Source organism: Panthera leo, chromosome F2, assembly GCF_018350215.1.
Source record: "Panthera leo isolate Ple1 chromosome F2, P.leo_Ple1_pat1.1, whole genome shotgun sequence".
In the NCBI taxonomy this organism is placed as follows: Eukaryota; Metazoa; Chordata; class Mammalia; order Carnivora; family Felidae; genus Panthera; species Panthera leo.
The window spans coordinates 41,745,709-41,773,352 of record NC_056695.1 but is presented as its reverse complement, the minus strand read 5'-3'; the positions used below and the strand labels follow the sequence as shown (position 1 = coordinate 41,773,352).

At 42.1% G+C, this 27,644-nt stretch overlaps 1 protein-coding gene across 1 annotated transcript in view; it reads left to right on the top strand.

Annotated features, from left to right (window-relative positions):
• The first annotated feature begins 8,154 nt into the window (after positions 1–8,154).
• Positions 8,155–27,644, top strand: part of PLEKHF2 (pleckstrin homology and FYVE domain containing 2) — a 68,591-nt gene continuing 49,101 nt past the window's right edge. Inside the window, exon 1 of the mRNA XM_042923179.1 lies at positions 8,155–8,314. The gene's annotated coding sequence lies outside the window, so the exon portion shown is untranslated. The remainder of the gene's footprint in view (positions 8,315–27,644) is intronic.

Genomic DNA, 27,644 nt, shown 5'->3' with positions numbered 1-27,644 from the left:
GGCAGCTGTCCTTCTACTTCCTACCCAGCTGTCCCCAAACACTAGAACCATGTGTCAGGAGAAGCCACACCCAATATCAACGATGAATCTCTTGCTCTCTGTTCTCTTCATTAAGACATTCATTTTAAAGGACACACCTTCATTTCAGAATTCTTTATCAAAATTACACTGGGACCTCAATCATTCCAATTAGCAAATACCACCAAGTAACTAGGAAATTGGGTTGTCGGCAGGCCCCTGTCTCACGGCCTCAGGTAGGTCATCACCTTGCATCTCACATTCCTTATCTGGACACACAGGAGTGGGTCAGGTGACCTTAAGCCCTTCCAGATACAAACTTCTATTATTGTGTTCACCTCGAGCCGCATAGCAGGCAAAAGCTAGAGTTAAAAAGAACTCTAAATCTCAAACTCTGACCAATGAATGAACTTTGGATATATTACCCAAGACAGACCAGTTCACACTCAGACATAAGATCACACACACTGCACAAATATACTCATGTACATGGCCTCTACCCTATATACCGCATGCAGCCTAAAAAAGTTGTATCTCAGGGCACCTGGGTGGCACCAGTTGGTTGAGCGTCTGACTTTGGCTCAGGTCATGATCTCGCGGTTCATGGGTTCAAGCCCTGCATCAAGCTCTGTGCTGACAGCTCGGAGCCTGGAGCCTGGAGCTTTGCATTCTGTGTCTCCCTCCCTCTCTGTCCCTCCACTGCTCGCACTCTGTCTCTCTCTCTTTCTCTCTCTCAAGAATAAATAAACATTAAAAAAAAAAGTTGTATCTCATGCACGTAAAATAAGAAAAACAGTCTCTGTTATTGCCCTGGTATTCCATGAGAACATCTTAGGACAAATTGATAATAAGGTCAGCAAAATGAGCTGTCCTTTATGGGTCATATGACTGAACTTCCAAACCTGTACAGACTCCTGCTGTTATTATTACAAAACAGCAAAAGGAATAAAATAGTGATGAGTTAATATTTAATTGTTGAGCAATCGTGGAGAAACCCAGACTGAATTCAGAATGTTTAAACATCCAAATGGTGGATGACTCTGAGAATAGCACATCTAACAGTCACTGTGTGAGTTTACTGATCCCTATAGCACTTCGGAGCCTCAAATCCTGCATTGGCTCTCTAGTTAGATTTTTACTTCAGTTACCTTTTATTTATTTAGTCTGTCTTTTGTTTCTGAATTACTTACCCCTGGATTTTTAATTAAAGAAGTCCAGGCATGAATAAATTCATAAATCAAGAATAACAATGTCTCATTTAAGGATTTTCAGGTGGTGAGGTCACTGCAGCTTCAATGACGTACATATATTTGGTTTCTAGTGAGTTTGGGGTCTTAGATTAAATTACAAGAGATTTAGTACAGTTAATAATCACCATTTACAAGAAGGGAGGATCACAAACTACATCTGCATGTTCACGTAGGTCACGTAGGTCCTGACAAAAGCAAAATGTACAGAAAAATCTGTTCCTATTTAGGGTGGGATGGAGTCAGTGCAGCAAGGGTCAGAACCTCAGCATTCTGGAGCTCCCCCCAACCACAGTCTGCATTCAGCCACTGTCCCCACCGGCATCACGTAACTAGTCACGGCACATCTCTGCTTACAAACACTTGAGCAGGCGCTGTAAGGCCCTGCGGGCCCCACCAGTCACTCTTCCACAAACACTGTGTCCCAGCCCCACTGAACTACTTAGTCATTGGTCCCTGGTAGTGTGAAACTCCCTCTTGTGCCTCGGACCATACCCTTCCCTCATTGGGAAAATCTACTCTCTCCAATCCAGAGAAGGCTGCTTTTTTCCAGAAATACCTGAGTCTTAATGGCTCTCCCATCAACTGAAGGACTTCTGAACTTGTGTCTTTGGAACACTTACAGCTCACCAGTTCTTCCAAGCACCAGATTCCTATTATCTTTGAGCAATGGCCAAAAGGTGAGCCCTTCCACTCCCTGACGGCCCTGGTCATCTCTTTGCCTACTCTAACGCCCAAAGAGCTCTGAGCTTCCTTGCCATTGATCAACTTCCTACTGCTCCTTTCTCTCTGTAACCTTTACCTGAGCCCTATACAACTTCATTGCATGTTAAAATGTCTCTCATCCATAATCATGTCATCAATGTGTCCTTCCCTCCACCTCCTTAGGCTAAACGAACTCCAGCTCATCCCTACAAGGACACCACTTTTCCTTGGCAATCTTCCTGAGGAGATGCCATTCATTCTCCTTCACCCCACAAACTATACCCAGGAGTTGAGAGAACCCCAATGTCAGTTTCAGATAACACAATTCCTTTACCCAGTCAGGCTAATGCTAAACTAGCCTTTACACTACATCCTGTCAACGTCAAAGTGCTGACCTCCAGACATTCCTCCTCCTCATTCAAGGAGCCTTTGGCACTTTGCCCAATCTTCCTTTCCACACCAAATCCTGCCATTATGCTGGATAGCTTCAAGATCTTGGTTCTGTGGTCTCAAAAGAATGTCCCCTCAATGCCACTTAAGCTATCCTTCCCCTGGCCACCTCCTAAACCTTGTCATCACCCAGAATTGTTCTACCTATGAAGTCTTAAATTCAATAGCCTACTCTGATCACAAACTATCACTTTTCATTTCAATTACCGTCACCATATCTGTATTTTATTTCAGCAAGACTTTCAGGATCCTGACTCCTCTGCTGTCTCCTTTTCTATCAACCTATTTTTACTTCCCTCCCTGTCAAACTAAGACTCTATGACACATCACATTAATCATTGTCTTACAAATACCCTCAACTCCACTGCTAAGTTTATTATCTTTCCATTGCACTCTCCCTTGATAATCTCATGTCCTCTGTTTGGGTATTTCTGATATATAATTTCTTTTTCTATAGAAGATGTGAAGTCATTTGCTTTGCAATTTCTTTTCACGAGACTGTAAAATCTCTGTACTTAATTTTTTTGAGCTAGAGAATTATCTTGACACAATACAGGTATAAAATACTGCCAAAAACTTGCTCCCGATGCATGTTTATAGCATTTTTATGAGAAGTTTCCCAAATCATGATAGCCACATGTTTTGCACATTTATTGCATGCCAAGCATGAGTATTCAAGCTTTGTGAACTCTAGGGTCTACCCCAAAATTCTGCAAGATATTTTCTTTTTTTAATGTTTATTTACTTATCTGAAAGAGAGAGAGAGTGCACACGAGCAGAGGAGGGGCAGAGGGAAAGAAATCCCAAGCAGGCTCCATGCCGACAGCCAGAGCTGGAAAGGGGCCTTGAACTCACAACCCCGGGATCATGACCTGAGCTGAATCCAAGAGTCGGAGGCTCAATCGACTGAGTCAGCCAGGCATCCCTCTGCAAGGTATTACTGACCTCAGCTCTCAAATGAAGAAACTAAGACTCAGACCGATTATATGAAACCAACAAGGTCCTGCTGCAAGTCTGCAACAGCATGGGCTGGGCTGTAGTTCTGGTTCTGAAGGAAGCTAAAGTCCATCTGCTTCCCACTTGCTTGCTTCTCCAGTGTGGGAATTTCTGTAACCATCCAGTTCAGTGATGGTCTTCTTACCAATGCTAACTGGAGAATATTTGTTATCTGTGACATGGAAACAATATGCAACAGTATAATCAATAGCTAAAGGACCAGAGATTTTCCCTAGAGTCGACGTTATGGATGACATCTCTTTAATTTTTTTTTTACATTTTCTTTAACATTTATTTATTTTTGAGAGACAGAGAGAGAGTGCAATCAGGGGAGGGGCAGAGAGAGAGAGAGGCAGACACAGACTCAGAAGCAGGCTCTAGGCTCCAGGCTCCGAGCTGTCAGCACAGAGCCCGAGGCTGGGCTCGAACGCACGAACTGTGGGATCATGACCTGAGCCGAAGCTGGACGCTCAACCGACAGAGCCACCCAGGCATCCCATGGATGGCATCTCTTAAAGAGATTACTCCATGCCCAGGCCACGTATTTTTTAATATTACATGATTTCCTTTACTGAAACATACCATACCCATATCGTGCTTTATAAAGCCTTACTATAAGGAAATCCTATTAAAAAGCCAGTTCCCAACTTTCTTTTTTTTGCCATTAGAAACAATATTGATACCAACTTTCAAAGTTCCTTTTTTCTAAATTCTGATCACCATAACATCTGGGAGAGATTTCTAAGATCTTGAATTTTTCTTCAGTCATACAGCCTACAATGGGATACTGACTAAAATGTTAGCAGTCACCAGAAAAAAATGATATTTTTCTCTATACACATCCCTGATCCCTTTAACGTGCCATATTTTTTGAAGCTACAAACTGATCAGTCTTACCCTCTGCCTCAACAAAGAGGCAAGCTTTTGGTTTCTCTGTTCATCGGAAAAGAGAGAAGCAGGTCCTCGAAATTTAAATAAACAGATCCAAATTGTTCCCAAAGGGAAGTCAGTAGCAAAGCTTTTCCAAAGCTTTGCAAGGCAGTGGAAAGCAATTTGAAGTCTGCCTAAACTTAGTATTCTTATACTGGTTTGAGGGGGGATTTGAGTAGCTGAGGTAAGAAATCAGGAAAGAGGTAATGATGAGTAGCAGAGACATTCTTCACTTTGGGTAGGATAGCTTTTGTCATTTCCAAAGCGCACTTTGAAAAGGAAAAACCTGCTGAATCTTCTTTTGCAGATATGCGAAAATCAAGAAAAGGCCCCTGCTTGGCAAAGGCAGAGCACAGAACTGTGAAGAGGCCCAGATGCCTTGCAAAGGGAAATCCCTGCCATGGGCTTCTCCTTCTGGCACTTGGAACACAAGGCTGGGAGAGCCGCCTCTCCTGTCACACCCACAGAGCTGGCCTGTTAAGCAGGAACAAGCAGCCTGGCATTCCTTGGCACCCTGGCACTGGATGAATTAAAATGTCAACAAGCTGTAGCACTTCCTTTAAGCTTGCAACACTTGCTTCAAGAAAATAATGTATGTATACAGGCTCAGGAGACATTTATCTTTCTCCTGAGAGAGGATGTTCAAGTGGATACTTTTATCACATTTAATTCAATTAGCAATTATTGAGCACCTACTATATGTCAGGCACTGACTGTGTGAAGTGCTGATGATAAAAGTAATGAACAAAACAAACCCCGGCTTTATGAGTCCCACAAAAGCCTAAGAAAGAGCCATGAGAAAGCAACTCTAAGACAACAGAAGCAGATTAGACTAGCAGATGAGTGCAGTTCTGTTGGGAGGCAGGGCATGGAGAGGGGGAGGGGCTAAAGGGAGAGCACAGCAGGGGAAAGTGGTCACTTTGGAGCTGGGTTTTCTCCAAAACTTCAAGCCAGGAAGCCCATCTCAATCTTTCCTTTCAAGGTTCACTGTTCTAAGAACTCACAAAGGCCTGGAAAGAGCTACATTCTTTAGATACATAATATCCTAATTAGTGGCCATCCTCGGAAGCCAAACAAATCAGTGGGGCAGCAGACTTCAAAGCCACTCATCTGATGACAGGCTAGGACACAGAATGACTTTAAATAAGAATAAGCCCTGACTGTGCTGCATTTTGCTAACATCCCAGTTATGACCATTCCCAGCATGCCTAATTTTTTCACTCCTGAATTTTTTTTCTCTTTGTCATGCCAGAGCAAGATAAATCTGTCTTCAGTAATCCACAAAGGGAAATCTTAACAATTCATTTATTTTTTATTTTTATTTTATTTTTTTGAGACAGAGAGAGACAGAGCATGAGCAGGGGAGGGGCAGAGAGAGAGAGGGAGACACAGAATCCGAAGCAGGCTCCAGGCTTCAAGCTGTCAGCACAGAGCCCGATGCAGGGCTCGAACTCACAGACTGTGAGATCATGACCTGAGCTGAAGTTGGACGCTCAGCCGACTGAGCCACCCAGGTGCCCCAACAATTCATTAATTTAAAAATGCATATAAACTTGATCCTAAAAGTTATCATTCTGTTTGAATTTAGTAAGTGAGCAAAAGTTCTTGAATCCAACTGACATATTTCCCAGCAGGGCCTAGCTTCCTCTTGGTCTAGAGGCCAACTTTATTTTTTAAACTATAGGTTACGTAAGCAAATGTTCAGCCTTCAGAATAGAATTATAACCTAATAGTTGGTTCTAGCTTAGGACAGGAGACTACATCTCTATCTTGAGCTGTAACATGCATTCATTCCAAAATTTCTGAAGTACCAGTTATGTACATTAGCAGGGGTTCAAAACTGGAGCCCTCTCCACCTCTCTCCATCTGTCACACCAACCTCATTTTCATCATAGAATTTATACTAGCTGGCATTGTAGGATGTGATATACTAGAACAAAAGCTTCATGAGGGCAGGAACTTCAGTACCTTTGATTTTAGCTTTGATCACTGCTATAATCCCAGAGCCTAAAACAGTGCCTGGTGGAAAGTACTTGCTCAATGAGCTACATGATGGTTCATCCAGGTGAATAGATGAGCCAGGCATTGTGCTGTGTAGTTGACATGAATTTACAGGACACAGAAGTAGCTACCTCATTTCTACATAAAAGTAGTTGATGGGTTTCAGTCTAGAGCAGGATGGAAGGATGTGCCTTCAGGCTGATTTGCTTTAGCAAGCACATTGTTTCCACTTAGATCATGGATTGATTTGGGGTGATTTGACGTAGAGAATAATGGAGATTATGGAAAAGCAGCTAAATTCCCTCCAATAAGTGGATAAATAAATAAAAGAATAAGTGTGTTTGATTGACTATCAAAGTTTCTAAAATAGCAATCTGGGATCCTTTCCCTCAGGATGTTACATTTAGTAGGGTAAATAGACACATTATGGTAAACACAGTGGATGCAAAACACACATAAATAAAGTGTTGAAGAAGCCCCAGAAAATCAACAATTAAATAAAAAAGACAGGTGAGGTTATTGAGCTGAGGCTTATCGTAAGAATAAGAATTTTCCAGTTTTGCTCATTTGCAAAAATCTTCAGTAGTTCCCTCAAATACCCACAGAGACTTCCCTGACTTTGTGTAGCCTGTTCAGATTAGACATAGCAGCATGACTTTGAGCCAAACTGGCTGGGTTCATATCATGGGCTGGCCAATTATTAGATGTGTAAACTATGTCACTATCCTTACAAGTTATCCAACAATACTAATATACCTACCTCACAAGGTTGACAGAAGAATTAACTGACTTAATAACTGTGCTTAGAATAGGGCCTGTCATTAGAAGCAACATCAAGTGATAGTTGCTATGATCTGTTATTGTTATTAATGGAATCACTATTACTGTTGTTGCTATGAACAGAATAGCATGCCTAGAGGTGAAAAAAATTACCAATTATGATTTAAAGGCAGTTCTAGTTTCCATCCTAGGCAGTGAGGTCAACGGGGTCTGCAAACGACGACCCATGCCAGAGAGAAAGCCAATTTTAACAGTCTAGGTAAATCTTGCCCCCAAAACACATAGCACAGCCTTTAATATAAAGGGATGTTAAATTGAACTAGTCACATATATACAACATGAGCTTAGATAACAGATGCATTACAGAAGGGAAGTTCCCCGGGGCGCCTAGTGGCTTAGTCTTTTAAGCGTCCTGACTTTGGCTCAGGTCATGATCTCGCAGTTCACAAGTTCGAGTCCCGCGTCAGGCTCTGTGCTGACAGCTTGGAGCCTGGAGCCTGCTTTGGATTCTGTGTCTCCGCTTCTCTCTGTCCCTCCCCTGCTCATGGTCTGTTTCTCTCTCTGTTAAAAACAAATTAAAAAAAAAAACTTAAAAAAAAAAAAGGGGAAGCTCCCAATGAAAATACATAATTACTACTTATTGATAACGGGATAATTAATTGGTAAAAGGAAAAAAAATGGGAAAACCTAAATGTTCAACAGCAGTAGAAGATGTAGAATACTATATAGTCATTTAAGAGTCTCATGCTTTACCGACTGAGCTAGCTGGGCAGTTTATAGTCATTTAAATAATTGTGCACAATCCATCTTCTGCCTCTATTGTTGACTCCTAGTTGAAAATTAAGCTTTTCGAAGTCTCTGTGCTCTTAAAGAACTAATTTCTAGAACTTAAAGTCACAGACTGGGAAGCCTAGGATGTGATGACTGTGGAGTGCTTTGGAAAATCCTGCTAAGTGGCGACTCACCTGTTGCTTGTTAGGGATCTTGAGGGCTGCGCACATTACCAGGACCTACTTTGTTTTCTGAAGTCAAGCCCTCGACTGAAGCAGAGGATGGTGTACAGACCTACTTTGTTTCCTGAATTCTAGAGCTGGGCTGGAAAAGAGGCTGCTGTTGCAGGTGTTTGAGAGAGATTTCTGGTCGGTTCTGAATCCCTTTGTCTGCAGTTGCTATGAAACATTTAAAAGGTGAGAGGCGGTCCTTTATTTCCTATAGCTCCTTGTTTATAAAGGGTTTTATACAGGTGAGAGCAGCTGATGCCTTAGTGGGAATATTCTGATCTGGAGTCTCTTCTGCTTCCCCAGAGTGAATTTCTTAACAGATTGAAAAATTCAAATTAGTGTCCATTGGCTACATCTTGAGTGTTCCCCGAATTGGGAAGAGGTGTAGAGAGCACTGAACAATGAAACAATGAACTGGCTGCAGTCGGGGGAAAGGTGTGAAACCTCATCGACCACAGCTTCTTAGACCACAGAGGGAGAAAATGCAGAGAAAATTAGTTGAGCCGTGGCTATGGGGCAGCTGGAAAACCTCGTAAGTGCAGTGGCCGCGCTTTCTGAGTTAAATATTGGTGTTCTGAGTATAGACCAAAACTGAGCTCTGTTGGAATATTTGGAATATGTGATTTCCTAATTCTGCAAAATCTTAATGGGAAATCAGACAGATTGTGTCCCAAGAAGAAGAAAACCTAGTAGCTGCACTTGAGAAATCTTGAGGAAGTTGAAAAGTAAATGGATGATTTGAGAAATCTGAGAAAACTGGAATTTGAAGACAGGTGTTTAAAAAATTTTTTCTTAAGGTTGTTTATTTGAAGAAAGTTTGAGCATGCGTGTGGGGGAGGGGCAGAGAGCAGAAGAGAGAGAATCTCCAGTAGGCTCTGCATTGTCAGCTCAGAACTCGACTCAGGGCTCAATCTCACAAACCAAGCGTTCATGACCTGAACTGAGGTCAACAGTTGGATGCTTAATAGACTGAGCCACCCAGGTGCCCCTAAAACTATTTTTTAATTTAAAAAATGTTTATTGTAGAAAATTTGGAAAATACAAAACAGCATAAAGAAAATAAACTGTCTGTAATCTCACCACCGCGAAGTAACAACTCCTGGTGTTTTGTTGTATTTTCTTCTAGTTTTGAAAATTGAATGTGTAATGTTTAAAAACTATGGCAAAATACACATAACAAAATTTATCATATTGCTCAGTTGCTAAATTTTTTCTTTAATGTTTATTTACTTTTGAGAGACAGAGTGTGAGTGGGGGAGAGGTAGAGACAGGGGGAGACACAGAATCCGAAGCAGCTCCAGGCTCTGAGCTGTCAGCACAGAGCCCAACTCGGGGCTCGAACTCACAGATCATGAGATCATGACCTGAGCCAAAGCCGGAAGCTTAACCGACTGAGCCACCCAGGCACCCCTCATTTTACTCAGTTTTAAGTGTGCAGTTCAGTGGCATTAAGTACATTCACACTGTTGTGCAGATACTACCACCATCCATGTCCAAAACACTTCTCCCCTCAACACACTGGAACTCTGTGCCCATTAATCACTAACTCCCTCCCTCCAGCTCCTGGCAGCCACCATTCTACTTTCTGTCTCTATGATTTTAATCGAACACATAGTTTTTATTTAAAATTAAAATTATACTGTATATAGAGTTTTGTGCCCTACTCTTTTTAACTAATATTGTATCCCTCATTAATAGTCTTGTCAATGTCATTTTGTAATATATTCTATACAGATGTCTCTTCCTTTTTTTTTCCATTTTCTTTTAAAATTGTCCATATGCATACTTAAACAAAGTTTTGTGAGTAAGCGACATTCTGTAGAGTGTTTAAGTAACTCCATAAAATTAACAGCTGTTGAAATCTTTTGGGAAAAACAAGATTAATGCTGTCACGCAGTGTCTTCTCGTTTGGTTTTGATAAACAAGCTACACTTGTTAGAACAGAAACAAGAAAAATACTTACCTAATCTAAGTGAATTTTCTGAGGCCATCTTAACATGATAAACACCTGTGCCAACATTCTACATTTGTTCCCAGTATAATTATTTACATAGAAAAAGAGAGGATTATAAAACATAAAGGAACCTACAGTTTTCTATAACACTATCTTTCCTAGGAGAGTTATAAGATTTTTGGCCTCACTTCCACTATTTTTTTTTTAGACTAAATGCAGAAAAACCTAGGTGGTGGTTACTTTTAACCTAAAACACTTACCAAGAAGAAAATTTTTCAATTGTGACATGAGACTAGGAAAACAAGACAGTCTTCTTTGGAGGCCCCATCCCACTCCCATCACCCCTTGGCTCATCTGTTAAGGTGTTAATGGGATTTTCTGTGTGGTGTTGGGATCTTTGTGGAGCAGGCATTGCGTCACTCCCTTCCCTGGGTCTAGAGCGCCTCTCCTGAGGGAAAGAGCAAAATTTACAGTTGTGGCCTAGGTGAGGGAAAATCCCTGAATCTTAAAAGCCTGTTTCTTCCTAGGGCCTCATTTCCCAACAAACCAAGCCCTCCCCAGGACCGTGCACTATGAAAGGAAGTGTCTTTTTCCTTTAAACCTTAGAAAATACACCCATGCTGAATCAGCCATGTTCCAAGCATATTAAAACAAGCCATTGCTAATGGTAGATTTCAACTAGATCTGTTCTCCACTGTACAGACCTCAAAGTCTTCAGTACCATTGAGGACTCTGTTCTTTTTTTTTTTTTTTTTTTTTTTTTTTTTTTTTTTTAAAGAAAGGCAGACTGCCACGTGCAGTGCCTCATTTGGATGTGTCTGGAGTCTTGGAAGCTTGACTACCCTACGTTCTCCTACAAATGGACCTTGAGAGCTTGTTTGGAGGTTCTAGCAGGGGAGCGCAGCTACTCGTATACCCTTGACCGAAGAACAGTCCTCCTCTACCGGGGAAGGTCGTCCTCTTCGACCGAGCGCGCAGCTTCGGGAGGGACGCACATGGAGCGGTGAGGGAGGAAGGGGACACCCGCCTAGCCAGCCAGATCAGCCGAATCAACCCTGGCGATCAATGGGGTGACAGATGTCGCAGCCAGATCGCCCTCACATCCAGGACTCTGTTCTTATTTTCCAGTGTGATGGGAGCACCACCCCAATCCAGAGAAATCTAGTTTCCTTGAAAGCTGGCTTTGCTCTCAGGGCATGTTCTTATGGGTGGCCACCGGTTCTCCCGGGCTTCCGATTGGCCAACAAAAATGGCCATGTTCACCATCCCTGCCTCCACATTCTCTCCATTCCATGACTTCCACTGCCTGGCCAAAAACTTCTATGGTTCATGCCAGGGGTTGATGACGAAGAGTTCCTAGTACTTTCCCTGTCCTAAATGCAGAGGAGAGCTCCTGTAGTGATGGTCCCTGGAGACCAGCCTCTTGAATGTTCTACCCAGGTTACAGAGCCCCCAGCTTTCTCACTGGGGCTTTCTGGAGCCACCCCCCCCCCCCCCCGGTGTTTGGTTCTCATTCCTAACCACCCCATTTCTACTGTCTCATCTCTAAAGTGTTTCCTATAATTGGGCAACTTCAAGTGCCTGTACAATAATTAACCTTCCATTAGTAGAAGTTTGACTTCTAATGCTTTCTCTGGTACCCCTCTCATTGCTTTAGGCTTCTGGAGAATATCTGCAATTGTGCTTTCCCAAGCCCTCTCCCTCTGAGGCTCCAAGAGTGTGGGATCTTTTGCATTGGTCTGGGCTGCAGAGAATGATCCCCTCAATCGTACATAAAGCATTAGGATGAATTGAATGTGGATGAGCCTGTCTGATCTAGAAATTGATTTTAACCAATCAGGGAAGCTACATTGTAAAGGCTCAATCCAGAGGCAGTCTCTACCCTTCTCAGCTCCTAATCAATTCCTGTTGTTCCTCATCCTGTGTGAGAAATAAATTGGCAATTGCAAAAAGTTCCCGAAATGAGGATATCCGTAAGAGTTAGGTTTTAACAGTGATTTCCTCCTCAAGTCGATATTCAAAATATAAATAGAGGGAACAATAGTAAACAGAAGGACAAAGCAAATAGTTAAACTTGAAAGCAAGTTTGCCTCCACAAAAACCCTGACGGAGTTGTGGTTGCATTTATTTTTCCTCTTAAAGAAAAGAAAATGAAAATTATTGATAGTGAAAAGGAAATGGTCTGAGTTGCTGAAATGTTTGGTTTAGAGGATTACTTCGTATAAGGTCAGATGCAAAGTTGCCTTTGGCTTTCTGAATATCTTGTACCTTTGAGTACTGATTTTCTATAGGTTTTAGTTTCACTTTCTGTGTGTTTTTCATATATGTTAAATCAATTTATATCGTATGCTAATAACTGGCTAGTTTGGGATCAGGTATTTTTAAAAGTTATATTAATTCAGAAGGTGTTGGGAAATATTGGCCCAATAATGCAGCTTTCAGTATAATTTATGACCAGAAATCTTTGCATTAAAAAAATCTTCTGAGTCACTGTATCAATTATGTCCATAGAAGAATACATTGTTTTCTATTTTTGTAGGCATTTCCTGTTTCACTTTTACATATTCTGTAATGTAGGTACAACTATTGTTTTGTTGATTCTTGTACTTGGACAAACCAAAGTTCAGCAACACCGAGTTTTTTTCTTCTTCCCCTCCAAGCCTCCCTCTCTTGCCCCAGGGTCACTATAAAAAGCAGGAATAAAGTGCATGTTGGCTGTCTCCCAGCTCAATGTTCCATACTTTGGGTGAAGCCGGATCTTGGAGCACTTTTCAGTTACCTACTCATTTATGCAATCTGAGTCAGGTAAATATGCTTAAGCCAAATCAAAGCCAAGTGTTTAATATGCTTATTTTCAGAATGATTTTATTTACAGTAATTGCTTTCCTGTTTTTTACGCAATACATTATGTTCTTAGCAGGGCAGAGAAGTGTATTTAAACCCCCTATCTGGCTACTTGGCCCATTTTCTCTGCATCTGATGATAGCATCTGGCAGGACCCAAAGCTCCAATCCCAAGTGATTCACATAATGTACAATGTTACCCTTGTCTGGTTTTCTCTTCACTAGGACTGTCTAATAGGATTTGGACTAAAGAATTTCCACAAACTTAAAAGTTGAATCTTAGATTTGGATGGGATCTTTCAGTTCATTAAGTGCATTTCCCACCCAATGCAATAATCTCTTCCATAGCCTACCTGACAGTGGTTATCACCCCTTATCCCCCAACACCTCCAAGGACAGGCCCTCACAGTGGATGAGGCTGTTCATTCCACTCTGAACAATGAATTCCTGGAAAGTTCTTCTTCAGGTCTTCATGATGAACAGATATTTTTGTCTCTAATTTCCACCCATTGGTCCTACTTTGATCATCAGATGACAAATTACATCATGGTCATAAAATTAGAATTGACCTTAACATTTTTTTTTCAGTGTATTTACTTATTTTGAGAGAGAGAGAGAGAGAAGCAGGGGACAGAGCCCAACACGGGGCTCAATCTCACAAACGTGAGATCATGACCTGAGCCGAAATCAAGTCGGTTGCTTAACCAACTGAGCCACCCAGGCACCCCTTGACTGTAACATTTAAATTCTTCTTTCACACAGTGAAAATGTAAATAATTCTCATACTACCTCCTAAGAAGGTGACTTTTATTATCTAGGTAGATATTTCTTGTTCTTTTAACTGTTCATTCTCCTTTTATGGCTCACATAATTGAGATTCTTCAACTTGCCAGAGGCAGGAAACCCAACTCAAAATGGCTCAAATGAAGAAAAAAAGTATTGATTTACTAATTGAAAAGTCCAGAGGAAGAGGAGGGTTCTGGCCCAGCCAATGCCATTAGGGCTAGGTCTCACTTGCCATCTGTGTCATTCAGTGTCCCATCAGGAGAAACAAGCCACACAATCATTTGAACAGGGAAATTTTATTTATTTATTTATTTATTTTTTTAAACTTTGTTTTAAATATAATTTATTGTCAAATTGGTTTCCATACAACACCCAGTGCTCCTCCCAACAAGTGCCCTCCTCAATCCCATCACCCACTTTCCCCTCTCCCCAACCCCCATCAACCCTCAGTTTGTTATCAGTATTTAAGAGTTTCTTATGGTTTGCCTCCCTCCCTCCCTCTCTGTAACTTCCCCCCCCCCTCCCTGGGTCATAGGGTAGATTTATTTTTAAATTTTTTGAGGAACCTCCACACTGTTTTCCAGAGCAGCTACACCACCAACAGTGCAAGAGGGTTCCCGTTTCTCCACATCCTCACCAGCATCTATATAGTCTCCTGATTTGTTCATTTTAGCCACTCTGACCGGCATGAGGTGGCATCTCAGTGTGGTTTTGATTTGTATTTCCCTGATGAGGAGTGATGTTGACCATCTTTTCATGTGTCTGTTGGCCATCTGGATGTCTTCTGGATGTCTTCTTTAGAAAAGTGTCTATTCATGTCTTCTGCCCATTTCTTCACTGGATTATTTGTTTTTCAAGTGTGGAGTTTGGTGAGTTCTTTATAGATTTTGGATATTAGCCCTTTATCCAATATGTCATTTGCAAATATCTTTTCCCATTCCGTTGGTTGCCTTTTAATTTTGTTGATTGTTTCCTTTGCAGTGCAGAAGCTTTTTATCTTCATGACGTCCTAATAGTTCATTTTTGCTTTTAATTCCCTTGCCTTTGGAGACGTATCGAGTAAGAAATTGCTGCAGCTGAGGTCAAAGAGGTTTCTTCCTGCTTTCTCCTCTAGGGTTTTGATGGTTTCCTGTCTCACATTCAGGTCCTTCATCCATTTTGAGTTTATTTTTGTGAATAGTGTAAGAAAGTGGTCTAGTTTCATTCTTCTGAATGTTGCTGTCCAGTTCTCCCAGCACCATTTGTTAAAGAGACTGCCTTTTTTTCCATTGGATATTCTTTCCTTCTTTGTCAAAGATTAGTTGGCCACACATTTGTGGGTCCAATTCTGGGGTCGCTATTCTATTCCATTAGTCTATGTATCTATTTTTGTGCCAATACCATACAGTCTTAATGATTACAGCTTTGTAGTAGAGGCTAATGTCTGGGATTGTGATGCCTCCCACTTTGGTTTTCTTCTTCAATATTACTTTGGCTATTCGGGGTCTTTTGTGGTTCCGTACAAATCTTAGGACTGCTTGCTCTAGCTTTGAGAAGAACGCTGGTGCAGCTTTTATTGGGATTGCTTTGAATGTGTAGATTGCTTTGGGTAGTATTGACATTTTAATGATATTTATTCTTCCAATCCATGAGCATGGAGTATTTTTCCATTTCTTTGTATCTTCTTCAATTTCCTTCATAAGCTTTCTATAGTTTTCAGCATACAGATCTTTTACATCTTTGGTTAGGTTTATTCCTAGGTACTTTATGATTCTTGGTGCAATTGTGAAAGGGATCAGATTCTTTATTTCTCTCTCTGTTGCTTCATTATTGGTGTATATAAATGCAACCAATTTCTATACATTGATTTTGTGCCCTGCAACTTTGCTGAATTCATGTATCAATTCTAGCGGACTTTTGGTGGAGTCGGTCAGATTTTCCATGTACAGTATCATGTCTTCTGTGAAAAGGGAAAGTTTGACTTCATCTTTGCCAATTTTGATGCCTTTAATTTCATTTTGTTGTCTGATTGCTGATGCTAGGACTTCCAACACTATGTTAAACAACAGTGGTGAGAGTGGACATTGAACAGGGAAATTTTAATCTAAAGAATTATTAACTATAACAAGGGATTGGAATAACAATTTATTTCTTGGCTTTCAAGAAATAAAGAGAATTCTAAAAAATGCAGGAGTAGCACATATAAGGAGCAATATTCCCCCTGGGGCTGGGATAGAGTACCCAAGGACGAGCCAACCATTCCCATCCCCTGACCCTGAGTTGAGATCCAGACCTTGTTGGAGAGGTCACAGCTCTATTTCACTGATTGGCAGAGGAGTAGCTCTCATGCTGTTTCAGGGGAACTTCCTGGAAATTTACCCCCTGGAATTTGCTGGAAATTCATCTTCTTAGGATGCTGGGGAAAGTGTAGATGCTGATGAAGTATAACATTATGACAGGTACTAAAGAAAAAATATTTGAGGGCCCATGTACATTTTTGCAGAGCAGACAATAAATTGGGGCTGAATAAATTGGGGTTGAATCTGGGGCTAAGAGACAATAAATTGATAACTGGCAAACAACCATTATATTCCTTTCCTTTCTTGGGGCTCTATGCTCACTCTCCCATGGTAACAAGATGGCTGCCAGCAGCTCCAAGTTCCTATCTCTTCCTCTAGGTGACTCAGCTGGGAAGAGAAGACTCTCCCAAATATTACACTGGATCACGGTTAATCAAGTCTAACACAAGGTTAATCAAGATCTTGTAACACAAGAATGTGTTCATTCCTGAACCAATCACAGTATCCAGGTGGCTCTGTTGCCCTGATTGGCCAGGCCTGAGATATCCTACCCCTGGAGGTAGGGGTGAGTCAACCTCACCCCTATCAAATGTACAGAGAAAGTTCCAAGTAAAATCAAGCTGTTGATCCAGAAGAGGGAGTGGCTGATAAGCAGGCAAAACCACACTTACGGTCGTTAGGGGCAAAAATCTCAATCAGCCAATGTCTCTCTTTTCTCACCTTGGTAAAGTACAAACAATAATAATGTCTATTTGAGTTAGAAGGGATTTTTAAAATGCCACACCTTTATTCCTGCTCACATTTAGAAAAACTTGACAAATAGGCTCAAGAGCCAGTGGGATGCAGTATAGCATGTTAGCTTTATTAGGGAGAAAGGCCAATATCAAATGCCATTCAGGGGCTGTCACCATCTCTGGTAGCACTAAACAGCCCACAGGACCCTACATACCTCCCTGCCCCTCAGGCCATATGAACTGGCAACTGTAAAACTTATGAACTTATGGCATAGACAGAGATGAGTAGACCAAATCTTGTGTTCTTTGTAGCTAGACAAATCTCAAAGAGGAGAGTAGTGAGCTGATCCAGATATGCACAATTCTTTTTTTTTTTTTTTTTTTGGTGGGGGGGGGGCACAAGTGAATAAAGGGAAGAGAAAGAGAGAGAGAGAGAGAGAGAGAGAAAATCCCAAGAGGGGCAGAGGGAGAGACAGAAAGAGAAAGCGGGGCTCACCCAAAGCAGGGCTTGTGTTTTTATCCCAAGTGGGGCTTGTGTTCACCAGAAGCAGGATTTGTGTTCTCTCAGTGTGGGACTTGAACTCATGAACCGTGAGATCATGACCTGAGTGGAAGTCAGGTATTTAACAACTGAGCCACCCAGGTGCCCCACAACTCTTCTTTGTAAACACTCCCTGCCCCTGCAAAATAAACTATTCTTCTTCCCCTGGGAAGAATACGTGAGGGTGGGGCAAGAGAACAGGAATGTAATTCTAGCAGAGTCCCATCTACACTCTCTAGCTTGGTTAATTGGGTTTACCCATTAAGATTATGGTTACCTAAAGTTTTAGCTACCTCCTTGGAGGATCAGGCATCTGTCAGATCTGGCTCCCTCCTTAATGGGGCTCTGTCAGTTCCAACCACTTTTCCTATGGGTTATTTTCTGGGCACTTGCAGTATTTTATTTTATTTTATTTTATTTTATTTTATTTTATTTTATTTTCCAATATACGAAGTTTATTGTCAAATTGGTTTCCATACAACACCCAGTGCTCATCCCAACAGGTGCCCTCCTCAATACCCATCCCCCACCCTCCCCTCCCTCCCACCCCCCATCAACCCTCAGTTTGTTCTCAGTTTTTAAGAGTCTCTTATGCTTTGGCTCTCTCCCACTCTAACCTCTTTTTTTTTTTTTTTTCCTTCCGCTCCCCCCATGGGTTTTGTTAAGTTTCTCAGGATCCACATAAGAGTGAAAACATATGGTATCTGTCTTTCTCTGTATGGCTTATTTCACTTAGCATCACACTCTCCAGCTCCATCCACGTTGCTACAAAGGGCCATATTTCATTCTTTCTCCTTGCCATGTAGTACTCCATTGTGTCTATAAACCACAATTTCTTTCTCCATTCATCAGTTGATGGACATTTAGGCTCTTTCCACAATTTGGCTATCGTTGAGAGTGCTGCTACAAACATTGGGGTACGGCACTTGCAGTATTTTAAATTTGCATTGGTTGCAACATTTAAAGAGGGGGTGATATCATGTACAAATCTCATTTCAGGTTCTTTGGGTGAAAAAAAATAAGTGACTTAGAACCCTCAATCTCACAATGAAACGATCTGCTCGACCTGAGTAGCAGCTGCCACCTTGAGATTGAGGATGATCTCTCCTGTTTGCTGTAGTCCACACAAATCCCATTTATTACAACTGGCCACCTCACTCATTTACTTACCTGCCTGGCCAATGTAGGCATTTAAACATATAACCCCTGTGCTAGACCCCCTATAACTGGTGCCTTCCCTGCCATTCTGGGTGGCCTGGTTCCACTAGGTGGATGCCCATCCGTACTCTTTTAGGTGGGACTAGCCAACTCTTACCAAGTGAGCCTAGAAGGGCGCAGGCAAAGGCTGATCTATTTCTGTAATTCTTAAAAGAATAAAATGACAATAGGCATGTTACCTGTGCAGTTAAGCATGGCTGTGGTTATTATAATGGTATAACCACCATGCAGAAAAGAATTTAGAATGTCCACATTCACATTCATGAACAGCCCGGAATAGAGGAAGATGGCGGCGTAGGAGGACGCTGGGCTCACCGGGCATCCTGCTGATCACTTAGATTCCACCTACACCTGCCTAAATAACCCAGAAAACCGCCAGAAGACTAGCAGAACGGAGTCTCTGGAGCCAAGCGCAGACGAGAGGCCCACGGAAGAGGGTAGGAAGGGCGGTGAGGCGGTGCGCGCTCCACGGACTGGCGGGAGGGAGCCAGGGCGGAGGGGCAGCCTGCCGGCCAAGCAGAGCCCCCAAATCTGGCTGGCAAAAGTGGAGGGGCCGGACGGAGTGTGTTCCGACAGCAAGCGGGCTTGACATCTGGAAGGTTATAAGCTAACAGCTCTGCTTGGAGAACGGGAGGGCTGGAGGACAATGGGAGGGAGAGTTGTTGAGCCCCGCACGACAGAGCGCAGTTTGGCGGGGAACAAAGCTCTCGCCAGCGCCATCTCCCTCGCCCATCCCCCAGCCAAAATCCCAAAGGGGACCGGTTCCTGCCAGGGAACTTGCTTACACCGCGCAAACACCCAACGCTGTGCTTCTGCGGATCCATCCCCTGAGCGGGTCTGACTCCCTCCCGGTGCTACAGGGCCCCTCCCAAAGCGGATCTCCGAAGGAAAAGCGAGCTGAGCCTGCCCCTCCCACCCCTGTGCACCTTGCCGATCCACCCCGGCTAATACGCCAGATCCCCAGCACCACAAGCCTGGCAGTGTGCAAGTAGCCCAGACAGTGAATCCCGCCCCTAGGAGAGGGGAAGAGAAGGCACACGCCAGTCTGACTGTGGCCCCAGCGGTGGGCTGGGGGCAGACATCAGGTCTGACTGTGGCCCCGCCCCCCAACGCAACTTATTCCAGACAGCACAGGGGAAGTGTCCCTCAGTCCCGCACCACTCCAGGGACTATCCAAAATCACGAAACGGAAGAATTCCCCTCAGAAAAACGTCCAGGAAATAACAACAGCTAATGAACTGATCAAAAATGATTTAAACAATATAACAGAAAGTGAATTTAGAATAATAGTCATAAAATTAATCGCTGGGCTTGAAAACAGTATAAAGGACAGCAGAGAATCTCTTGCTACAGAGATCAAGGGACTAAGGAACAGCCAGGAGGAGCTAAAAAATGCTATCAATGAACTGCAAAATAAAATGGAGACAACTACGGCTCGGATTGAAGAGGCAGAGGAGAGAATAGGTGAACTAGAAGATAAAATTATGGAAAAAGAAGAAGCTGAGAAAAAGAGAGATAAAAAAAATCCAGGAGTATGAGGGGAAAATTAGAGAACTAAGTGATGCACTAAAGAGAAATAATATACGCATAATTGGTATTCCAGAGGAGGAAGAGAGAGGGAAAGGTGCTGAAGGTGTACTTGAAGAAATAATAGCTGAGAACTTCCCGGATCTGGGGAAGGAAAAAGGCATTGAAATCCAAGAGGCACAGAGAACTCCCTTCAGACGTAACTTGAATCGATCTTCTGCACGACATATCATAGTGAAACTGGCAAAATACAAGGATAAAGAGAAAATTCTGAAAGCAGCTAGAGATAAACGTGCTCTAACATATAAAGGGAGACCTATAAGACCCGTGACCGATCTCTCTACTGAAACTTGGCAGGCCAGAAAGGAATGGCAGGAGATCTTCCATGTGATGAACAGAAAAAATATGCAGCCGAGAATCCTTTATCCAGCAAGTCTGTCATTTAGAATAGAAGGAGAGATAAAGGTCTTCCCAAACAAACAAAAAGTGAAGGAATTCGTCACCACTAAACCAGCCCTACAAGAGATCCTAAGGGGGATCCTGTGAGACAAACTACCAGAGACATCGCTACAAGCATGAAACCTACAGACATCACAATGACTCTAAACCCATATCTTTCTATAATAACACTGAATGTAAATGGACTAAATGTGCCAACCAAAAGACATAGGGTATCAGAATGGATAAAAAAACAAGACCCATCTATTTGCTGTCTACAAGAGACTCATTTTAGACCTGAGGACACCTTCAGATTGAGAGTGAGGGGATGGAGAACTATTTATCATGCCACTGGAAGTCAAAAGAAAGCTGGAGTAGCCATACTTATATCAGACAAACTAGACTTTAAATTAAAGGCTGTAACAAGAGATGAAGAAGGGCATTATATAATAATCACAGGGTCTATCCATCAGGAAGAGCTAACAGTTATAAACGTCTATGCGCCGAATACAGGAGCCCCAAATATATAAAACGATTACTCACAAATAAAAGCAACCTTATTGATAAGAATGTGGTCATTGCAGGGGACTTTAACACTCCACTTACAGAAATGGATAGATCATCTAGACACACGGTCAATAAAGAAACAAGGGCCCTGAATGATACATTGGATCAGATGGACTTGACAGACATATTTAGAACTCTGCATCCCAAAGCAACAGAATATACTTTCTTCTCGAGTGTACATGGAACCTTCTCCAAGATAGATCACATACTGGGTCACAAAACAGCCCTTCATAAGTATACAAGAATTGAGATCATACCATGCATACTTTCAGACCACAATGCTGTGAAGCTTGAAATCAACCACAGGAAAAAGTCTGGAAAACCTCCAAAAGCATGGAGGTTAAAGAACACCCTACTAAAGAATGAATGGGTCAACCAGGCAATTAGAGAAGAAATTAAAAAATATATGGAAACAAATGAAAATGAAAATACAGCAATCCAAACGCTTTGGGATGCAGCAAAGGCAATCCTGAGAGGAAAATACATTGCAATCCAGGCCTATCTCAAGAAACAAGAAAAATCCCAAATACAAAATCTAACAGCACACCTGAAAGAAATAGAAACAGAACAGCAAAGACAGCCTAAATCCAGCAGAAGAAGAGAAATAATAAAGATCAGAGCAGAAATAAACAATATAGAATCTAAAAAAACTGTAGAGCAGATCAACGAAGCCAAGAGTTGGTTTTTTGAAAAAATTCATGAACAGCCCATCACAGTGTACCCAATAGAATCCTATGATCATCACAGTATTTACACACACGCACACACACACACACACACACACAGAGTGAGGAGAAGAGATTTGCTGGTAACTACTGTTGGGAGACAATTCTTCATGGATCTTCAGTGTTTCTGTATGACTTGCAAGGACAGGTACTGACCTCCCTTTATTCTAGATCATATTTCTTAGCCTCATCTAAGGATGTTTATACAGTGAATAGCCTTGGAATATAGAAATAGTGTCTCCCTGCAGAGCAAAGGGCAGTCATGTTTACAGTCCAGTATAATAAAAGATGATGTCTCCTCAGGAGCAAAGGGTATTATTACTGCCCATTGTAAAACAAGATTTGTGTTTCCTAACCATAGGCTTCCCTCCTGTAACTTACCCCATTGTGTGTGTAGTTCCCACTGGGTTCTCTTCACATTACACCAACAGCTGTGTTTCTTTATTATGTGACTTCAGTCCCTGCTCATGGCAAAGAAAATTGGGCCAGTGTGGGCCCCTGATTCCAGGACAGCATTACATTAGCTGGTCAACACTTACCCTGTGGTCTGGCTGGGCAAGATAAGCCTGGCCAATCAGAATTCTCTTTTGAGAGAATAAAGTTGCTAGTAACAGGAGCAGGAAAGGAAAGGATGCCTAGAAAGAGTGAAGACAAATTAGAATTGGGGACACAAAATGGTAATAGCAAGTCAAATTTTGAGCAGAACAGATGCACACAGAGAAACAATGTTGCTATAGGAAACAGAGACAGAGATAGAGTAGCCCAAGAAAAAGAGAGAAAAAGTAGCTTTGGTTCCTGATGGCTTCCTAGTTTCTGTTAACAAATATCTTTATCATAAATGCTCTTTTTCTAAAGATTTGAGTGACTCTTTGTTTCAATCAACCAAAGGACCCTGACCAAGACAGCTGGCCATGCCTGTAAACAGGCATCTAGCTGAGAAACAGTACACTATTGCTCTATCACAAAATACTCCTCTTCCAGAAAGGGACCGTGAATGTGGGAGCAACCATGTTAATTACCCTTAGGAAACAGAAAGTTGCCTTTAAGAATGTTACTTTAAAATGATGAATTTTGTGGTATTGAATTATATCTCAAAAAAGCTGTTGATTTTAAAAAGTGTTTTTTTAAGGGGTGCCTGTGTGGCTCAATCAGTTAAGCATCTGACTTGGCTCAGGTCGTGATCTCAAGGTTCATTAGTTCTAGCCTGGTGTCAGGCTCCATGCTGACAGCTCAGAACCTGGAGCCTGCTTCAAATTCTGTGTCTCCCTCTCTCTCTGCCTCTCCCCCACTTGCACTCTGTCTGTCTGTCTGTCTGTCTCTCAAAAATAAATAAACATTAAAAAAAATTTTAAGTGCTTTTAAAAGAAAAGCTAATGTAATACAAATCATTGGGTTTTTTGAAGGTACCAGGGAAGTCATTAAGGACAAATGTGTGGGACAGATTGAGTCTGCCTTTAAGGAATAGGAGGAGCTTGGGAGTGTATAACCACATGCCCTGGGTCATTTGGATTTGTGACCTAAGAGCTTGGACAGTCCCAAGGAAACCTGAGGGGACCAGGATGGCCCCTGACTGTGGTATTAAATAGTCTGGGCAGCAGGTGTCTACTTAGGTAGTATTGACAATCCCTCCCACTCAAATGATCTTAACATCTGCTAGTGTTTCTCATCCATTAGGATGGCTATTAACAAAAGAATAGAAAACCGCAAATGTTGGTGTGGATGTGGAGAAATTGGAACCCTTGTGCTTTGCTGATGGGAATGTAAAATGATGCAGCCACTGTAAAGAAATTGCTATACTATTTTGTACAGAAAAGGAAACCAGTTACATGGAGGTGACTGTCTAAGTGGAGACTGTGGAGTGGAGAATGCCTAAGAAGGAATGCAGTGAGATTAACCCAGATAGGGCATTAAATGACACCAGAGACCATCACTCAGGTTTTAGCAAAATAAAGGACCCAGAAGAATTGAGCAGAGGCTTGAGATGACTCTCAGACCAACATGGAATTCTTAGGGGCTCTTCTCTCTGTAGCTCCAAGCTCATGCATAAATATTCATATTCATATTGTTTTGAGTCTGCAAATTGGAATATCATAAATGTACATGGCATCTAGGCCCAAGAACATTGGGACAGGCTAAGGGGAGGACGTGCTGTGTGAGACTTGAGGAGAAAAGCCTTGTCTGAGCCAGGTGAACTTTGCTGCAGGTGCACTGGGGGCATCATAAATGAGATGCTCCTCACTACAGACCCTCTAGGATAGTGTTTCTAATGCGTCATGTGAGATTCTGCATGTTCTAGGTAAGAAAGGATTTGGTCTTCCAATAAGGCTGATCTAGGTCACTGTCTGCAACCTCCCTACTCCCTTTGCTGATAAGGAAACAAACTTTAATTTGTGAAATAAAGGTGACTTATCCAAGATTACGCAGGCAGGGCCATCTCTGCCTCTTCTCATGGAATATTTTGCTACACTTCCAAACAATTTGAAGTTGTGTATCAGTAGGTCTTTATAACAATTCTACTTTTCTCTATTTTCTTTGAATTACCTTTATCCAGCACCCTGAATGATGATAGAATGCATTCTTATTAATTCAGGAAGGGGATCCTAATGTTGCCCATGGAGTTGGGGCAGTTTCTCCAATAATGGCGCCCTTAGCCCAATAGTAGCAAATAATGGTGGCCAGGCATCCTTAGGACTAGTGGTATATACCTCAGAGATGGTTAGAGAAGCAAAGGCCTCATTTGGGGGTCATGGGACAGAATGAACATATTGAACTCTACAGCTGTGGTCCCATTAGCATCTTGCCTAACCAAAAAACCACACACCAGACAGAATATGCTTCGGGTCCCTACCCAGCAACTTTTAAGATGCCTTTGCGAAACTCTGTATCAACAGACACAATTTCATTGCTCTGTGATGTATCTATCATTCATGGGTGCCATTTACTTCAGACGCCAGATGGGCTGCTTAAGCAGTTTCCACTGTCAGTGGTGTAGAGTGTTGGACACATTCCAGTAAAATTAAAACTAATACGTGTTGAGTGTTTGCTATGTCCCAGGGACTGTTCTAAGTGTTTTTTAATTTTGTTTTAACATTTATTCATTTTTGAGAGACAGAGCACGAGTGGGGGAGGGGCAGAGAGAGAAGGAGACACAGAATCCAAAGCAGGCTCCAGGCTCCCACCTGTCGGCACAGAGCCCTACGTGGGACTCAAACTCACAAGACTGCGAGATCATGACCTGAGCTGAAGTCGGATGCTCACCCGACTGAGCCACCCACATGCCCCTCTAAGTGCTTTCTATACATTTATTCATGTAATCTTCAAAACAACCCAGTAAGGTAGAGGCTATTATTATTCTGATTGAGCAGGTGTAGAAACTAAAATAAAGAGCTGTTAAGTTAAGTCACTTTTCTGAAAGCGGCAGCCAGTAAGTGGCAGAGCTGGGATTTGAGCCCAGAAAATCTGGAGTCAGAATCTGTGCTTTTAAATCTTTACACTATTCTGCCTCTCGTGTACTATATGGTTTAATATAATGGGTAATTATACATCAGAACTACATTGTCTTTCAGTCTCCTGAAGGGCATTTTGACCTTCTTCAGGGTTGACTATCCCCCCCCACCCCAACCCTTTTTCAAGAGGCCATTGGTTAATATCCTTTCTGGATCCCAATGTTTAGTGTCAGTGCTATAATTTGTGTTGCTATGGAAAATTTCTGGCTGAATGCAGTTTTCCTTATGTTGATTAGTAAATAACTTGTAATTTTTTCAGGCAAAGAGTTTCTGAAAAGGAATTACTGGGTTTTTTTAAGATTTTATTTTTTTTAAGTAAATTCTACACCCAATGTGGGACTCGAACTCACAACCCCTAGATCAAGAGTCACATGCTCTACCAACTGAGCCAGCCAGGCATCCCTAGAAAGGAATTATTATCCCATGTCTCTAATCCTCTACTTGGAGGTGAAGCCTGGTGGGCTGTCCCTGCTTATCTGACCCAGAGTAGCCTGGGCAGGGAGCCTGAGGTTCTCACCCATGGCTATGAAGTTGGAACCAAGACTCTCAGACAGATTGGGGACATACATACAGACAGATAATGAACTCAGGAGTTTTATTCTAGCAGGGTCACCTAAACAAAGTAGCACTGAGGTGGGTCAAAAGAGCTAAAGCAGAGTGGAATGGGTTGAGAAACCCAGCAAAGATAGGAGAAGGAAGAGGCAAGCCAAAAGGAATCATTAGCGGGCTTTCCAGGCAACTTTGACTGACTCTGTGCAAGATCAGAGAAAGGAAGCTGTTGCCAGAAGTACTGACATGTTTGAATAAACTTCCCAAACTTCAGAGAATGCTTAAAACTCTATTCAAATCTTTATTAATTTTCACATCCCTTAAATATGCATATAATCAGTGTGAACAATTCTGTGTGCTCTTTCACTTAGTGTTAATAAAGCATTTCTAGGAATCAACACAGTCCACATTCTTGGATCTTTTATGACATTCCTTCTTATTGCTCTTTGGCCATTTCCCTACCCTTGAAGCAATTCCAATATCTTTCTCTACTGGACAATGCTTGATAAGGTGTTGTGGACCTGTGCCTGCTAAGGCAGAATTCTCCCAGGCACACGTACACCTGGGCTCGTACTCATTGTGGGCATAGAATCTTGAATTCTGAATAGTCATCCGGGTCCACCTTGCCCAGCTGGCTACCTCCAACAATAACCAAAGGTGTCCTGGGACTCAGGGCCTCATAAAATCCATAAAGAATTAATTTAAAAAGACCAAACCCAGATTGAAAGAAGAAAAACTTATTATGTACCAGTTATCCTACACATAACCAGATATCAAATATTGTCTAGAGTGATTCTATGTTAACTTTAAAAATCCTCTGGTCGTGGTTAACACTTCTGTCCTTGCAATCCAGTGTGATTCTTCTTCTGCTTCTGTCATCCTGATTCTGTTGATTCCATTCTCTTACTTAAAACCCACCACTGAGTTCTGGGCTCTTAGGATGAAACCCAGTTCCCAACTCCAGTCAACAGAATTATGGCCCCAACGAGGTTCACATCTTAATCCCTAGAGCCTGATAATATTATCGTACATGGCAAAAGAGACTCTGCTGATATAATAAAATAAGGATCTTGAAACAGGAAGATTACCCTGGATTATCTGGGTGGGCCCAACATAATCATAAGGGTCCTTATAAAAGGGAAACAGGAGGGCCAGGGTCAGAGAAAGAAGATGTAAATAGGTAGCCTCCAGAAGCTGGTAAAATGAAAAAACTGATTCTCCCCTAGAGCCAGAACAGAAGAATGGTGCTGAGGAACATTTCTAAGTGCCGAGGTTCCCACATTATCCTCTTTGATGTCATAGAATTAGTCTTCTGAAAATCCGTAGACATATATCAGCCACAATATTTATTAAGTGCCCTCTGTGTGCAAAGATCTCTGCTTTAGTACATAATTATAGTTGGTTGAATAGTGGTACCCCCAAAATGTGTTCAAGTCCTAACCCCTACAACCTGTGAATATGACCTTATTTTGAAAAAAAGTTCCTGGGGCACCTGGGTGGCTCAGTTGGTTAAGCATCTGACTCTTGATTTCAGCTCAGGTCATGATCTCACGATTCGTGAAATTGAGCCCTGTGTGGGGCTCTGGGCTGACAGTGCGGAACCTGCTTGGGATTTCTCTCCCTCTCTCTCTGCCCCTCCTATGCTCTGTGTGTGCATGTGCTCTCTCCCTCTTTCTCAAGGTAAGTAAACTTAAACAAACATAATTTTTTTAAAAAGAGAAAGAAAAATGTCCTTGCAGATATAATTACATTAAGGATCTCAAGATAAAATCATCCTGGCATTGAGGTGGCCCTAACTCCAACAACAGATGTCCTTATAAGAGAAAGACAGAAGGAGGGGTGCCTGGGT